The sequence below is a fragment of the Ciconia boyciana genome, chromosome 8, assembly GCF_034638445.1.
Source record: "Ciconia boyciana chromosome 8, ASM3463844v1, whole genome shotgun sequence".
NCBI classification, from domain to species: domain Eukaryota; kingdom Metazoa; phylum Chordata; class Aves; order Ciconiiformes; family Ciconiidae; genus Ciconia; species Ciconia boyciana.
This window is the reverse complement of record NC_132941.1, coordinates 21,521,737-21,536,391: the sequence shown is the minus strand read 5'-3', so window position 1 is coordinate 21,536,391 and position 14,655 is coordinate 21,521,737. Positions and strand designations below refer to the sequence as shown.

At 40.6% G+C, this 14,655-nt stretch overlaps 1 protein-coding gene across 10 annotated transcripts in view; it reads left to right on the top strand.

The window, feature by feature from the left end:
* PEAK1 (pseudopodium enriched atypical kinase 1) overlaps positions 1–14,421 on the top strand; it is a 140,263-nt gene extending 125,842 nt beyond the window's left edge. For 8 of the 10 annotated variants that reach the window (XM_072869293.1, XM_072869294.1, XM_072869285.1 and 5 more), the window contains 6 exons: positions 1,331–1,389; positions 2,196–2,514; positions 3,525–3,679; positions 8,655–9,301; positions 10,722–10,842; positions 14,052–14,421. The gene's annotated coding sequence lies outside the window, so the exon portion shown is untranslated. Of the gene's footprint in view, positions 1–1,330; positions 1,390–2,195; positions 2,515–3,524; positions 3,680–7,460; positions 7,482–8,654; positions 9,302–10,721; positions 10,843–14,051 lie in introns of those variants that run through there. The other 2 variants (XM_072869287.1, XM_072869286.1) reach the window with 2 other exon arrangements.
* The last annotated feature ends 234 nt before the right edge of the window (positions 14,422–14,655 follow it).

Below are 14,655 nucleotides of genomic sequence, written 5' to 3'. Positions count from 1 at the left end.
ATATACATCAGAGCAATGCTGTGCTCCTGCATGACAATCACACTGCTCACAAATACTCTTAAAAAAAAAAAAAAACTCAACCTAAAAAAAGCACCCTGAGGGCTCTATTCTTCCCACAGTTACAATGGCTTTGCACCAGTATGTCATCAGAGTTAGTCTAGAGGGTAACTACTACAGGCCTTTCACATTTCTTAGACACCGTTTAAAAGCCTTTCAAAAACAGTTTAAGCTATTGTCCTTTTTAAAAATACAAAGCTAACTCACTCCAGAGGTGTCAGTAAATATGCAACACATTTAACAGCCTGAGAGATATTTTGGTTTTGCCAGAGTAATCCCTGTTCACTTCAGCAAAGTGCCATGGTCTTAGCTAAACAGAGTTAGATTATGCCATTTGTCAGTGGCAATCACCACTCTGGAGGGAAAATATATGCAAAAGTAGATTGAAACCCTGTCAAGACATGATAATTATACTAGTTTAACTAAAATCCATTTGAAATTAATTTAGTTATGTCAGTGCAAATTCTCTTGTGGCTGTCCTTAAGTGGTTGTAGTCTGGCATTCTCATTTCAGCTTGTGCCAGACATGAATGCAAGTGAAGCCAACAGATGCCTAGTTTTGGCTGATACAAGAATGTCTGTATCAGGTTTTTCACCAACTCAGAAATACACCTTATGGTAGACAGGCCCTAAGGATCTATGTTCCTCTACATGATAAACCTTTATTTTCTAGAAAATCTCCATGTATCACTTGAGCTCTGCAGGCTGCTTCTTTTGCCCAAGTTAGTGAGCTTCTATGCTGCCATATACGAATCACAACATCCTCCTTACCCAGCAGTGGTTTTAACCAGAATCACACAGAAGCAGCTAGCTCACAAGGCAAACTGTTCAGGTTAAACATTTGCCACCATCTATCCTGCAGAGAAAGGCTGTAGTTTCCTTTCAATTCTGAGCTAAGACTCATAGCTCTGTGGAGAAACATATGCATTAAAACACCGGGTTGGGCCTTCAAATCTACTGTACTTCACTTGGTACTGCTGCTGCTATCTCAGGAGGCAACACTACAGTCTGGTGCTTAGTCCATCCACTTCGAAGATGGAGGCAGGCTTCTTCCTATCATTTCAACACTTTCAAATGAGCACAAAAGTCATTGTCAGGCAAACAGACACTGGGGGAGCCACAGGGAGAGCAGCTTGAAGACTCTGAAGCAGATTTGCATGTATCAAATCCAAGAACTCAAAATTGTAGCTATCGAATGTTAATTTTCTGTTAGCATCTCCTGCTCTCACCCCCTTGTTTTGCTGTCATTAAGGTGTTATTTTGTCACATTGCAGCTGGCAGAGTCAGGACACGCACAGAAGCAGACACTGGAAGTAACTGACAGTCATTTAAGGTAAAGCCACAAAACTCTCTACTACATCTTATACTCCAAAAGGGGAAGGAATGGGAATGGGAATGGGGAGGCTTATTGCAAAGGTATTTACCAGTCTCTGTTCTTTTTCGTACCAGCCAGTAGCCCCTGTTCAAGAAACACATAAGAAAGCTGCTTTCTCAAGCTGTTGCATGGTGTTTCACAGGTGCTGGGATGTGCCAATGTCACTGGTATCACCCAAATCACCTGGCTTGGCACCCTGGGGTGGGGGAGACCCCATACTCCCCTGTGCAGCACCATGCTGCCATTTAGAGACAGAACAGCCCTAGGGACAGCACCTGTGTGCAGTGGGGCAGGGGGCAGTTACAGATCTAACATCAGATTGCCTGATTTCATTGGAGTCTTAATGGTCCAGATTAACTGCAGTGAACAGCAGAAGATTAACCTTAAAAAACATGAAATCCCTGCAGTTTATCTGTAAGAAGCAAGCTATTAACTTTGCACCTCTCCAAAGTGCAAAAGGATATAAATGTTCTTCTAAAGAAAATGGAGAATTAAATCAAAATAATAAAATTCTCCTGGTTCCTACATGGGCACTAAATTTAAATCAAGTTACTGTTGGAAATGGGCCAGTAGTCTGCCCATGTACAGCCACTACCTCAACCATCAAAACAAAAGGAACACCCCATAATCTGCAAGCCAGTCATGCAGCTCCTCTTGTCCACGGGAGAAAGTCTCCTTACAAACTTTTTCCATTTATATTACTGGAAAAAAGGTTTATGCTCTGCCATATTAATGCTCCGGCTTATGTATTTGTGTTTGTACAGGAGTTATTGCTAAAGCTGCAATCACAGGACAGGAGGGTGTGCTTTGGCTTCAAACAAGGAGCAACAGCATGTCAGATGATGTTGTGGGACACCACATGACAATTTTTTTAATGGCATTAGTTATAAATGTTTTAATACCACCCACTGCTTCATAAACCCAGACCCAGAGCTTCACCATCACTGACCCTTTTGCAGAAGTGAACCACTCAAATAATTTCCCTGTGGCATGAAGCATTTCTCCCTGTGTGTATCATCACCTCGAAGGCTTCAACATCTCCTTCCATAGAAACTTCAGCACAGTCCTACTCTCTTCATTGTTGTGAGTGAGACATTTTTTGTTTGTATGTTTTTGAGGTGATATGGCTCAAACTGAGGGACAAGGACTAAGGGTACCAGTATTCTGTAGAAATGTCAGAACGTATTTCATCTCCAGCCCATCAGCACCCTATTTGCTTGTCCTGGGCGGACATCTCCATGCCTACAGCCTTGACTTTTGAAAATTCTGGATGTTCTCATTAGACTATTTAGTTTATTTTTTTATTAGGAATTAGTCTGTGTTTATCCAACTCAAAATTTCCTTTGCTGTTTTTGTCTGCTTTTTCAAATAATTCAAATCCATCTGGAGTCTTTTACAACCTTCTGCAATTTATGCTAATCTTGAACAGATTTCACTTTGTGATTAATCACTTCTTCCTGCAAATCAGCAATTGGAAACATTGAACCAGGACTAGTTCTTGGACACAGTTGTCTGTCTTCTCTAAAGAATTTGTACTTGTTACAGAATTTTTGTTCTCTATCCATGATTAAAAGAGTTTTCTTTTTCTCCACTCACCAAAAGTAAAATAAAAATACAATGTGAGTTTTGTGCTGATCCTAAAGCACTTTAAGGAGGGCATAATTCCTGTGTCACAGATTCAGGAACTGATGCACAGCATGGCAAAGGAATGAGTTCAAGGACACAAGCAGCTATTTGAGGGGAAAAGTATGCAAGAATCCGGGGCCCATTCAACTAAACAATCTCCTACAGTATTTCTACTTACATGCTATTCACCACTGACTTACAACTGTCCACTATGACTTGGGAGCCTCCATCAATTAAATCTATCACAGAATGATTTTTATAGAATTATAAATTTATTTTGTCAATCTTAATAATAGTTGCTCAAACAAGAAAGTAACAAGATTACACAGCCTCTAAAAAGAAAGGAATTCGAGCTGCTCTGACATCCGTTTCAGCTCCAATATACATCTAGATTGAGACTAGTGTCCTCTGCCACTTTACCACCCTCTTCTGTCTCCTGGTGTGCTGTCAATACCTCTGTTTTGCAGGAGACAACTCTGCCTTGGAGCACCTCTTCTGCTTGGACCAGCCCTGTTCCCGGGCATTGCTGAGCTGCCTTTCTTACAAGGAGGTCACAGGGAATGAGCCTCATTAACATGAATAGGAGTCCAGTGGTCAACTGCCTTGGCACACCGTCAGAAATGTGTGTATCAGTCTGTGGGTTTCTTAAGTCCCAAATCTGCTACATTATTATGCTGATGACGTCAGGCAATCTCTACTGCAAGCTTCAAAGGCCCTTGTATGATTAGCACATACAGTTCATATTAGTCCCCAGAGGAGCACTGTCCATTCTGAGATGGTGTATGATACCTTTCATCACCATATCAGTGTAAAATACACTGAATGGAGCTTCAATGAGAGCACTGGGAACTTAGGCAGAGAGTAATGGCATATTGGAGTATGTCAGGACACTGTGTAAACCTTCTTTTTGCTATTAGGTAACTTGCAAAACCAAACTGTCAAGGGCTCTTTCTTCTGCTTTAGTCAAAAGGCAGACTCTTTAACAGCTTGGGACCCCTCATACAGTGCTGGGTATCATTCCAATACTGATGTACTGGAAAAATGCTATCTGCTGAGCAGCAGACCATGGGCTCCATTCAACCTGATCACTCAGGCATCGGGAGCAGTCGCGGGGGAGGCAGGTGGAAAATAACCAGTCCAAGTCTCCTCTGGAGCTACTGGCTGACTAGAAGGGCTGTCATTACAGCAGTATTGCAAATGTCCTGAGAAAAGACAGTGGACAATAAACTACCTACTTCAGATGCATTCCCAAGATGGTATTTGTAAGAAAACAAGAGACATGCAGCACAGTCCCCTCAAAGTAAGTCCCTGTCAGCCTCTGTCAAGCACTGGCAGATCTGGCAGCTCTAAAGCTGGCAGCTCTCAGTCTCCAGAGAACTGGGGACCTTGTGACATAAGTCAGCTGGGGACAATCACAGAACTGGCCAGTAAGCCTAACTGGTGACTTCCCCATGAGCTGGTAAGAAGCAATTGCAGAGCTGCTCCACACTGTTCCATGTACGACCCGGATTTAGCTGCGCATCAGAAGTTTTCTTGCCAGCCCTGACTCCTGCCCTGGCCCAGGACTCTGCCAGGTAGTACATTCTTCCCAGACAACACACTGGACAATGAGGAGAGTGGCTTTCCCATAAAAAGGCTACTGGGCAGGCAAATGGTGTCTGCCTACAGTCAGAAAGAGAAGGTTGCAAATGATGCAGCCAGAGTTCAGTGGAGCTATGCCAGCTTATAACACTAAGCATCTAACCTATAAATCCCATTAGTAAGTTTAAATAAGTCTAAGAGGAAATGATGTTAGATTTACCATAGACCTCATTCTTTTTGGAGTTCTGTCAATATTCTCCCTACTGGGCTGAGCCTGTCACCCATGGCTGACACCACTGGCTGTGCATCTTAGAGGCTTGTACCAATAGCAGTCACTGGCAAAAAGAACTCTTCCATAATATTTTATTTAATGTTGTGTGTCTTTGTAAGGTTCTCTTCTCTTCTCTTCTCTTTTCCTTCTTTCTCTTTTTCTTTTTATTTTTTCTCCTTTGATTCTTTTCCAAATTTTCCCTGTTAGTTATTAACTAAATGCCAACTCACTGTATTTGGTAATCAGATTATCTGTGAATACCTGCCTAAAGCAGTCAACATTCATTAACAGAAACAGTGGCCATTATGTTATTTCTAATACAAATTATTTAGGTCCTGAGGCTGAGATTGAATTAAAGGAGAGCTCAAATTAATGAGGGATTGAATTAAATTAGAAACATCTGATTGCAATATTTCCTACATCTCCAAACTGCCAAAAGAAGACAGTGGTATGGCTGTGAATTTATGTTAGCCCATGAAAAGGTATGAAGAACAGCTTGTTTTAACTGGATCTGGGAAGTGGGCCTTATCATGGATACAGTTAGATAAGCGCTCAAAATCTGCAGCAATTTGGAAGGGGATATAATGTAACAGCAAAAGATTCTATCTGAATACTAGCCACAAGGTCACTGCTAATTTCTTATTTCACACAATGTAGGCTAGATTTCCAAAGCGCTATCTGTTCACCCACATCCTCCCACATACACATGTGTACACGATTGCTACGACAGAGAATTGGAGGCGTGGGTGCACACAATCCCTGAAAGCAAACCTGTATGCCACATTTTGGATGCAGGCAAATTTAATACAGTCATCCAGTTATTAAGATTGCTTTTTAATAATTTTGTCTTTCCACACTTCCCAAAGTGTCTTAATGAGGGGTATGATGTGAAAACACTTCACTAGTTTCTAATTTGGATGCATTTATTAGTTCTAAACAGCACAGGGAATGAAGATTTCAAGCTTGCTCTCTACAGGGAGTAATCAGTGGGCTCAGGACATTGTCTGGACTGAACTGAGCTCCTTGGTTTTAAAAGTGGTCTTTCTAATACTACTTCTTATCCTACTAATCACCAACAATCCCATTGCTATTCCTGCCCTGAATCTGACTTCATCACAGAAGTGCTTGTGTTGCACTGCGTTTCAGTCATTTTAGTGAGATTCTAAACTGCTTTTGAGAAATGCTTTAACTGACTTCAATTGATTGTTTATTATCTCCTGATCATAAATGCTAATTACATAGCTGAGAAGATTGGTTTGTCTTTATTGCCATGCTTTCACATAGAAATGTAGAAAATTAATTTTTTTATTATTTCAATGAATTTCCTTTGTACTTTGATCCTGTGAGTGCAGAGAAAAGATTATTCCTTCCAGTGTGGTTAAATGTGAGAGCCTGCTTTACAAAAGCAATAAGCAAATCAAGAGAAAAATCTTGGCATCCTGAAGCTGTGACCTAATTCTATCCTTCACTACATTTCCTCCTCTCTCCAAAACATCATAAGTTCAAAATAGCTGCCCTTATACAGAACAGTTCTCTCTACTCAAATTGGTCACTTAAAGAAGAAAGGCCATAACTGCACATAACCCTCTGAAACACAAAACAGCCATTGTGCTTACCCGAGCAGTGCATGGCTGGGCTCTGGAATGCTATACATCTCTGGAAAAGGCCTTTCTTGTCATAAATGCAGCTGTGTTTTACATCAAAGACAGAATGATTTTTCCCTGTTGATTTGAAAAATCAATTGCAATTATAGTCAGGAAAAATGCCCAAGTTCAGTATGCGACTCAGTGGACTCCAGACTCAGAGAATCCCCCTGCATATGGCAGATCTCTGGCTTGGCAGGAGTTCTCATGCACAAGGAGGCTGCATTTTGGATGCAGATATGCATTTTACAAAGGTGCATCTTTTGTCTGTGGAGGTCTGAATGTAAATTAAGATAGCTCCACTGAAGGCCACAGAGCTATGCTGATTCAAAACATCTCGGAGCCCAGCTTATGGCATGCAGATGAAAGATATGAAAGGAGCAGCTGTAACATATTCTTACATATGTACTGAGCATGTCAGATGGTAAAACAGCATGGCCATGAGCCTAGGAACCCCTAGACAGTTACATGAGTTAACTGTAAAACCTCAGAAGTTAGAAGCTCTTAATAAAAAGGCAGCAAATACCTGGCAAAGCTATCCTATGGTGGGACCCACAGTTGGAGGTACCAAGGTTCAGTGGCTGGCCACCCTGCAACCCTTTGCTTCAGCAACTATATCACACAAAGTGAGGTGAGCAAAGGATCTGCAGTGATCAGAGTGCTTGCTGTGAACAGAAAGCTTCACGTGCCCCACATCAATATTGTCTTGTCCCAATGTTGTGGTTGTTCAGAATGGGAAAGCGTAAGAAATGCAAGCTGACCAGGCTGGCACTGCATTCCTTACAGGGTCAGTAAACTGCATCTGTCCTCAACACCAACCTGCCACTTTCCATTAGGTGTGGGTAAAAGTAGATGCTTGTTACCCTCAAGAAAAGAGCAACAGGATTTCTGTCCTTTGTACCACTCAGGTTATTGGGAGTGTTAGTACTCCAACTGTCAACACGAGAAAAGAGAACAAAGGTTTATCGAACAAATCCAGCATGGTCAGGACTGTCCTTGTAAGTATATTTCAAAGGGACTGTGTTATTACAGTTAGGAATTTCCAAATTTGATCTTTTGTCTCTGTTTTCACTGGGTTTTATTGTTGCTTTTTTAACCAAAATCAATCAATAACAGTAGTATAGCATATGTTCTCCCTATTGCTTATATAAAAATATATTTTAAAAGCTTACAGTAATATAGGCTATGTCTTTCACTACAGAGAAGTTCCCAAGGGATTAAACCAACAAAAAATGAAGATGAAAATATAAGCTTTCAAATTATGAAAACCCCAATGGTTTACAGAGCTACTGGCTTCTGTATTTACAATGGGGTTCACCCCTTATCGAATTAAATCTCAGTATAAAGCTATATTTTAATATTCAGCAAGTTCTCTACCCTCCCAAAATATCCTCACAGCCTCCTTGTAGGCTTCACAGCCATGCAAGCAGACATATAAGTCATGCCAGGTTGTTTCATCAGAAAGCGAAGGACTTTGAACACTGTGGGAGATTTTATACAATGCAGTATCATTGGCAAATGTGTGATCTCTGATCCTCATCCTTCCCTTACTGCTAAAATAGATACACATGTCTGCTTCACCAGAACAGGTCATCAGATAAACTGCCAGCACTCTACTATTTCTCGCCCTACAATATTGACTGATTTTGTAACCAGCTCAGTCCACTGTGCCAAATTATAAGAAACTGTTCCCTAATGAATTAAGAAAGCTGCTACATGAAAAAAATGCAATGAGCCTTAGTAATAGCACTTCATTCCTGCAGCATTTGTGTGGTTACTGCTGGAGGAAGAACTTCATATGCTGTATTTAGACACAGACGTGTGATGTTTTTGCTAAGTCCATGGGCTATTCTACTGAAACAAAGGAGATGTATTTTCTTCAGTGGTAAGGAAACTCATGTAAGTGATTCAGAGAGCCACAGCTGCTGAGGTGATTGCCTGAGATGTGTGGGATATAGAGGATTTATGGGTTAAAAACATGATATTCCAGTCAATTACCTTGGGTTTAAGATGAAATAGAACTGTACTGAAATCAATGGTACTATGGTGTAATGCATTGGAGAATTAAGCTCCAAATCTTTTTACTGGCTCTTTGCTTACAGGAAGACTAAAACCTCTTGGAGTCTAACTGTTTCTGTGACAAGACTGCTCAAAATCCACGTATCCACAAACAGTTAAGGCACCCAAGGATGATGCTTACAAATGGATCACCCAGTTCATTGGTTTTGTGGAAGTGAACACCAACAACCACCACCCTACAGCAAAGTGGTGATCTAGACAGATTCCTCCTGTGTTTGTTCTGTGGCAAAGTGAATGTGGCATTATATGGGACAGCTGCAAAATAGAGGACAGACTGGAACAGTGGGCAGCAGAAGTGAAAGGCACAGACTGCATTGCTGTCGCAGCCAGGCAGGAAGATGGGCAGCCAAGAAAGGCTAGGTGCCTCATAATGAACTATGTGCTTGCTGACTACTATCAAGACTGGGACTGTAAACAGTGAGCTTTGCCTGTGGAGCCCTTCCTGGATAAAAGGAAAGCATGCCTTTATAGTAAGACATGAAGAGAAGACCACAAGCACCAGCAAATCCTCCTGCCCATCTGCACGACTAACAATGACAGCAGCCAAAGCCTGGAAATAGGAATGAAAGCGTATTTCTGCATTTGTGAGGAAGTTGTATCTGGCAGTGAGAACATAAGAAGCAGGTCTGCTGGGGGATATCGACTAACTCACTGTCTACGATGTGGCAAGGTACATAAATCCCTGCTTTGGGATCCTGCTGTGCAGAAGTCACCATATGGTGCTGTACATACAATCTGAAAGTTACCTTAATGTGGCAACATGTATGGTCTTTGAGGAAATACATTGTTCTTGTTATTTTTCTGTAGCCTTTCCTTTAAAGTTTCATTTGGATCTTACTCTTTCCACCTCAAATCACATTTTGGTTAAGCTGTTTATTCAGAACAGTCTTGGTGTTGGGATTTTTGAAGAGGAATTTACAAGCATGACATTTGCAGCCAGGCCTGCAGAAAGTATGGAAAATATGGGAGAAATGCATAAGATGCACTCAGAAAATATTTAGTCATGTAATTTTTATATCACTTACTTTTCCTGCAATGGGAAATACATATGCAAAGCCCAAAAATCTTCTGCCTCACAGTGGATATGTGACATCAGTCCATAAAACTGGTACCATGTAATAAAATAAATCTTCTGAGGATGTGGTGAGGATTAAATAATACTAGTAAGATACTTGGGCTTTTCAGATTAAAATAACTATAGAATAGCATAGCATTCTTATCTATTATTAATATAACGCCAATTGTGTCCACCTCCTACTTATCTTTCCTCTGAAATGCTATAACCACCCTGCTTCAACTAATCAATAATTTTAACGCAATCAGCACAAATATTCAGAATATGGATTCCTCTTTTTCTCCTTCATCACCCTTTAAAAAAGGATTCATCTCATTAAAATATATGTTAGAAGTCACAGGCACTACGGCTTTGAATATCAGGAGAACAGAAATTTATTACAGCACCGATTTGATCGTCTCCTTGCAATTTTGAGCAATGTCCAGTAGATGGCAGCAAATAGCACTCCAGGGAGTGAGATACCCTCAAGGTGAAAGCCTGTGAGCTGTGCTGGCAATTACATGGCTTTTATCTTCTACCCATTACAAGCTAAACTCATTTATTTTGTTCTTTGCAGAGAGAACAAAGCCACATGAGACTTTCACAATGTTGCACTCAACCGTGTGCAACATGGTAAAAATATAGTAGCACTTTAAAGTAACTTGTCATTTTCATAAAACTTACTTATAATTATTTGAATCATTTATTTCCCCAAATGAAGGCTATCGCTATAGGTCCCTTTGCATAAATCAAGAAGGCCATTAAAAATAGTTTCAGGAGGAGAGCAATTTGTTATGAAATGAAGGTCAATCTCATTAGATCACTGTAGCAGGTACCCTAATAACATCCTGGCAGAAACGAGGTATCTCATTACAGAAGTTGTATTTTGTTTGAAATATTAGGTCATCATTAAGTAAACCCTAAAATACACATAATATTGGATGACATAAATTATTCCCCTGAAAAACTGGCCTACACAGAGGTGCTAAAACAATGATGAGGGTACTACACAAAGCTTAACATTTTCTTTTTCTAGCTGGATTCACCTACTTGATACAAGTTTGTTTTGTTGCTACTTCTGGATACTGAGCCACCGTTGGCTTGCTAGAATTATACAGAGTGCTGACTTCAGACTGCAACTCAGCAAACTGCAACTGGTAAGGAAGATGTTTAATTTTCCTTGTAACAGTTGAGGAGGACTAAGTATCTGCTAGCTGGGAAACACCAAAATTTAGAAGGGCAAAGAGATATTTACAGAGTACAGAAGTAAACATTGCTTTTACAAATACAAGACAAGGAGTTACTTTCCCTTTAATTATCCTTACCCATTTGGAAAGTACCAAGTGTTTTTTTCCAGACCTTTCACTCTACTGGAACTGGAGCTGAATGTATGGATGTGTTTAAACACTTCTCTGGAGCTATGTCACGACACGTAACAACTGGCAGGATTATGCTTGAGCATCTATTCCAAGCCAGCCGATAGTAACCATAAAGATATCACCCTGACCATTCCTAACGGAATAGGCAGAATATCCATGGGAGGGAGCTCAACAGTTACAGTAGGAGTCCTGCTGTCCAGAACCTCCAGACCTCCTAGATATCAACTAAAGACTCATAATACACCTGTGAAGTACACCAACAGCCTCAGGAAATTGTGAGGAAATCAGAAAAAGAGGTTACATTAACTTCCTAGTACCATAAAGTGAATCTAGGCAAGGTTCTCCATCCGTGGAGTACATGCTTTAATTGCAATACCCTCTTGCCTCTCTGTATAACAGGGCTAACCATTACTAAACCGCAAAGATCATTGTTAAAAGGTGTGTGTACAAACACAGATGCTAAATCTTGGAGTAGCTCATAGCAGCTACAGATGGCACCAAGAGAACAGTTCGGTAGTGCTGTTTTGCAGAAGCAAAGGCAGCCCTGCTAACTGGTTTGTGACTATAGCTTGTTTTTTGGGGAGTTTGGGGGTTTTTTTTAAGATTTATCAATTTTCCAAACAAGATAGAGAAATAGCAGTTACAAGAATGAAATATTTTAATATTACTTTCTTCAAAAGCATTTCAGCTGCAGATTATGTAATGAACTCTGACAATGGTACTTAGCATCTGAGGCAAGGAGGCCCCACAACACCCTACAGAGACACTCCCCATCCCTGTGTACCCCAAGCCATGCCCCCAGTGTGTACCACTACATAACCAAAACGAAGCCATACCCATCATGTCATGGGGACACAGGGACATTCATGTTGGATGATGTGCCCAGGCAGTGGTTACACAGGCCAAAGTGTAAGGAAGCCTATTTATTTTATTTGTCTTTCTTCCTGTCATTGACTTATTGTCTTATCTTTACATAGCTTTAAAATCTTCTGTTTTCTCTGTGAAACACTTTCTTAGTAGGTAAAGCACAAACTTAAGTAGCTAGGGTGAGAGATTTGTGAATTGGCTTGAAGTGGATGCTGTAAAAGGGAAAAGACAATACATACAGAATATGCGCAAGGAACAGGCATGGCACAGTACAAACAGCACAAAAGCTTACAGAGGATGACCTTAACATCTGAATTTTGAACAAAAAACAAACAGCAAGTAATGATTGTTCATATAGTATCTGTTTACAGCATGCTAAATTCATACTAGTGGAAATGGTTTGAAAAAGCGCATGCTTTTCATCATTCTTGAGAGATGTGGGTTTAGTTAATAGCCATAACTGCACTGGAAATCTATAAGAAATCATGCACACCTTTGGCTGAGAGCTGCAGGGAACAGTAACAGTTTAGATTCAGGAGAGCTCATCTGGCCAAACACCTAAGCTGCTCATTTAGGGTCCTCTATTTTTAGTGGATTGAGAGGTGTCCCTCCAGGATGTGACCCATTTAATCTTAAACACCTTCTTGGTGTTTGGATTGGGATGGGATGAACCATCCATTCACTTTCTATTGGTTACAGAAGCAACCTGGGGAGGTAGCTTACATTGCCAGTCAAGACTAGACAGAAACTGGTGAATATCAGGTAAGGTGAAACACATTCCAGGTTCTTGGAGGGTGAAGTCTGAGGAGCATTTCTGCTGAAAGCAAATCAACAACCCACACTTGCCCACTGTTCATTTCCACCTATTCATGGCCCTGACAGGTGGGTTGGTGCACGTTCTGTTGGGGACCATCCAGTGAACAGACTGGGGAAAAATCCAGGTTAAAAATACAACTTTTTTTTCCCTGAGTTATTTTTTACCATAATCTGCTCCTGCCTCTTGGTCTCTATAGTTACACAAATGCTTATACTGGTATCTTTGTTACTGCCATGTGAAGAAGGGTTAGGGAGAACGGAGAAGCCAGCAGAAGGCTGCTGAAGCCGACACTGCTACAGAAAAGGAAATCTCATCAAACTGTGCTCTGAGGTTTCACAAACCTTTCCTTGACAGCAGGTCTGATTTAAGAAGTTCCCATCCCCCAGTCACTTTTTCAGCAGTGCCCAGCTGTTTGTGAATAAAAAAGCATCACCCTCTCTTCAAATAGTTGCACTGGCCCAGCTGGAAAGGGCATGGGGCAGTACAGGGAGAGAAGTGTATGCCCGTAGGTGTGGAGACAGAAGGGCTTTGTTAGCAGGCTCTGCTGCCAAAGGAAAACTAATGTTACACTGAAGTCATTTTCCAGGATATAGATCCTGAAAAACGAGCCAACTGGAGCTGACGGAGAGCTCACTCAGAAAATGTAATGATGAAGGAGGGAGAAGGTGCTATTTGTAGTTTGGTGTAAAAGACTCCAAAGAACAGAATGGACAGTGCCATGATTTCTCCCTCTTTCTCACAGCATGAAATGGATGAACTACTAAGTTCTTCTCCAGCATCAGAGTGGACTTTGAGGACAACCTACGCCTACATCTTAATAAAAACAATGTTAATGTACCTCTGGGGAAGCTGCCAATAGCGGTAGCATGTTTCTAAACAGAATTTTTTCATATCTTGCTTTTTGAACTATTGTATCAGTCCTTTGGAGCTATATGCGAATTGTTTCAGATTCTGTCTAACATCAGGCTTTTAGCTTCAAACTCTGTTTTTCTGCAGTGCTTCTGAAATCTGAAAGGTCTCCCTCCAGCATGCCAACACTTACCACGACACCACAATGACTAGTATCAAATGTGTGTTAGAATAAATCAAATTAGAGCACACAAACATCCTGCATGCCATCCAATGTATTTGAACAAGGATATATTATTACATAATTAGTTCATTAAAATTGTATTTTAATGCAGTGTATATGTGTGTGTATATATGTCTTCATTATTGAAAATTGTATTTCATGTAAGTTAAGTCAGATGATATTAGGAAAAGATAATAAACTAATTGCAACCTTTTTTTCCCCCTCCCTCAGTCATGAACAGTGCTCCTGGTTCCTTCCACATCCCTTCTGTGGCAATAAAATGGACGTTGCTTCCAACATTTGATCACTACCTGAAAATTCACAGTGCACAAGTCCATCAAAAAGTGAAGAAATGCATGGAGATCATGCTTTTCAAACTTCTATGAAGTCATTTACTACCAGTGAAGGGCAATTAATGGATTGCAAGTCATGACTGGCATTCCTGGAAGCTACAAAATCAGACGGGTGGGAATCAAAGCAGTAAGAGATCTCTTCTTCTCCAGAACACATGAAAGACTGAATTTCACCATTGCTGCTCTTCCTACTTAACATTGACAGTCCCAGTTCCCACCTCTATTCACTGGTTTACAATACTCTGGTAAATGGATGCTCTCATTTGCTAACTGTAATTCCAAATGATGAATTAAAAGATTGATTAGGAAAATGTTTGTCAGGTAATCAGTCATTTTTACTATGCATACTTCAATGTTCATGGACCTTTCCAGGCTATTATACACTTCAAAGTATCAAAGAAACTTATGATTACCTCCTCAGGAGCTGGTGAAAAGCATGAGATTCTTCTTTAATACCTAATTCATTCAAATGGAGTTAAGTC